The sequence below is a fragment of the Formica exsecta genome, unplaced genomic scaffold (genome assembly GCF_003651465.1).
Source record: "Formica exsecta isolate Colony F162 unplaced genomic scaffold, ASM365146v1 scaffold466, whole genome shotgun sequence".
Lineage (NCBI taxonomy): Eukaryota > Metazoa > Arthropoda > Insecta > Hymenoptera > Formicidae > Formica > Formica exsecta.
This window is the reverse complement of record NW_021851896.1, coordinates 160,328-163,505: the sequence shown is the minus strand read 5'-3', so window position 1 is coordinate 163,505 and position 3,178 is coordinate 160,328. Positions and strand designations below refer to the sequence as shown.

Below are 3,178 nucleotides of genomic sequence, written 5' to 3'. Positions count from 1 at the left end.
GGTTCATCTACTTATGATTGCATATGTATATAATGTAAGCAAATACCCATAAAAATATTTTTCATCGAGCAAGGCAAGCAAAACCGTATCGCGATCGCTAAGCTCAATGAAAAGTGAAAGACCAGTGACAGAGGAATTTCGAGCATAAAAACCATGGAATTAAAAAGTAACATTTGACAAGAGATAGTGCTGTTGAAATTCTTGATCTTTGACAAAGTTACTAGTAATGTAAATCATATAAATTATTAAAAGGAATGATTATTAATAAAATATTATTAATAAGAATGGTTAACAATAAAATAATTAATAAATAATTTAAATAAAAAAACACTATTATTCGGTAAGATTATTAATAAATGAATGAACAATGAGGCTATTAATTAATAAATATAATCAACAAGAAAATTCTTAAAAATCACTCAAAGGAATACCTATACTCAAGCTTGTTAATAGATTTAATATGATTCACAACCATAGTGATCAGCAGTTTCAAGATGGTTTACTATCGGTGGTCTCCGGCAAAATCAATATCAGCGAGATTAATAGTGTTATCATGTCCCAAGACTGTTAATATACAAATCATACTCGAGTTTATGTGTACTTGTCGAATTATAATAATAAATAAAGATCATATAATCAAGCTTATTAATATATAATCATTAGCAAGATTATTAATAAAATAAATCAAGTCTAATTCGATCAATGTGAGATATGATTAGTCAATATAATCTTGAAAATTGTAGATTTTTCCAGCAATCATGATCTCTAAATGTTAATATAACTCTATTTAATGTAGTCTTTAATAATAAATACCATAATCGTTAATGTGTAAAGATGTGAGTTAGTGAAATTGAATGACATGAATCGACACTTGACGTGTTTACTTATTTTTGAGTAAAGCTGTTTTATCTCTCTCTCTCTCTCTTTCTTTCCCCTTTGGGGAAATGGCACAATTCACTGATGAAGAAGCGAGAAATTAATGAACAATCATTACAAAGATAAATCAGAAAAGATAATCAATTCAGAATTTCTTAAAGAAGAAAACCTGATTTTATCCGAGACGATCAAAAAAATAAGTATAATCGTTCGAGTACAATAGATATCTACCTTTTTCTTCAATTTACAGAAGATAAAGAGATCATCAACGAAGAAATAAACGTATTAATAAAATGACTATTGCACAGATATAATATCCGAATTGTATTAAAATTCGTCTTGCTTAAAACCTCTTCGTACTTGGATCATTAAGACTCTATTTCCTCTCTCATTAAGGAAGAAAATAAGATTCACAAAAAAAAAAAAAAAAAATTAACGAACTATTTGTATAAGAAGCCACACAAAAATCTTTGTATCCTTCTCTGAAGTCCTGTGAAATTATTCCTTCTTTGATCTTGCAAAATTTTCGTACTATATATCATTAAACTAGATTATATCTAAAAATGCAAAAGTTGACGAATTTTCTTTTAATGGAGAAACTAATAACTGATATTGATAGAATTAACTAGTCCATGTTAGCTCTCTGAATAAAAATATAGAATTTAAAATCTGTGAATTGAACTAAGTGATACGAGTCAGTGATTGGCGTGCTACTTGCATTTCGTGGAACGCGACGAAACCCTGTTTGAGAAAAACAAAGTGATTCACCGATGAGCAAGGCAATATCTTCAAACGTGAAATTCGAAACGTTCTTCAAATTTTTGCAAAAAGTGCATCGATAGAAACATATTCCTCGATAATTCTCTTTTGTCACCGATAGATCAAATTATGATTCATCCCGATGTCGCGGAAGTGACACGAGATATAATTGTTCTCGCGTGCTTATGCAAACAGATCCTTCCCTATTGATACATATTATAATTATGCGTATTATAATATAATATTTGTATAAGAAGCCACACAAAAATCTTTGTATCCTTCTCTGAAGTCCTGTGAAATTATTCCTTCTTTGATCTTGCAAAATTTTCGTACTATATATCATTAAACTAGATTATATCTAAAAATGCAAAAGTTGACGAGTTTTCTTTTAATGTAAAAAAAAAGAGATAATAACACTATATACGCAAGAGAAAGTGCAAAGACATTAATGGGTATCGTGCTCGATGTCGCGGAAGTGACACGAGATATAATTGTTCTCGCGTGCTTATGCAAACAGATATGCAACTCGTAGTGGTGAAAGTGACACGATGACAAAAAGTGCAACGAGACCGACGAGAAGACTAACGACAAGTGATTAAACAGGTGAAACCTAGACCGAGATTTCGGGAGAGATCGTGGTCCGCGTCGCGTTTACTGCAGATGACATTCGTTTATTAATAGTTCTGCAAACAAAATTTCACGACGCTTCACGCAAATAGCACAGTAATTTTGCGAACGAATATTATGCGATACAATCAAATAATATCACAAGCAAAATTTCGGAGCAATCAAATGCGAAGTCCGCAAAAATTTGAGGTATTTTATTTTGTTTTCTGCTGTGTACGAATTTTAAATACATTTTATTTCATTTCGTTATAAAATTAAATTTTTTAGTGTCATTATGTGTGTCAATATATATTCTAGTATATTAAAAAAAAACATACATCAAAATGATGAAAAACTTCATAGTTAATTACAGAAAAAAAAGAATCTTCTCTTAGATAAAATTGTACAAATTTATAAAATAATTATTTTGTTTTGAAGAGTACAATATTGCAAAAATATATTCTCTTGATACGTGTTAACCAGTTATAAAGGAAGAAAGCAAAAGCATGCACAGTAATTTTGCGAACGAATATTATGCGATACAATCAAATAGTATCACAAGCAAAATTTCGGAGCAATCAAATGCGAAGTCCGCAAAAATTTGAGGTATTTCATTTTGTTTTCTGCTGTGTACGAATCTTAAATACATTTTATTTCATTCCGTTATAAAATTAAATTTTTTAGTGTCATTATGTGTATCAATATATATTCTAGTATATTAAAAAAAACATACATCAAAATGATGAAAAACTTCATAGTTAATTACAGAAAAAAAAGAGTCTTCTCTTAAATAAAATTGTATAAATTTATAAAATAATTATTTTGTTTTGAAGAATACAATATTGCAAAAATATGTTTTCTTGATACGTGTTAAGCAGTTATAAAGGAAGAAAGCAAAAAAATTTTTTTTTTTTTTTTTTTTTTGACAGTTTGTGGA

At 28.9% G+C, this 3,178-nt stretch overlaps 1 protein-coding gene and 1 long non-coding RNA gene across 2 annotated transcripts in view; both read left to right on the top strand.

The window, feature by feature from the left end:
• Window positions 1-73: 73 nt before the first annotated feature.
• LOC115241084 lies at window positions 74-1,308 on the top strand. Its single transcript, XR_003884862.1, has 2 exons — window positions 74-340; window positions 1,127-1,308. It is a non-coding gene; the product is annotated as an uncharacterized LOC115241084 (long non-coding RNA).
• Window positions 1,309-2,749: 1,441 nt separating this feature from the next.
• The window catches only part of LOC115241082 (FMRFamide receptor), a 67,082-nt gene continuing 66,653 nt past the window's right edge, over window positions 2,750-3,178 (top strand). Inside the window, exon 1 of the mRNA XM_029816636.1 lies at window positions 2,750-2,847. The gene's annotated coding sequence lies outside the window, so the exon portion shown is untranslated. The remainder of the gene's footprint in view (window positions 2,848-3,178) is intronic.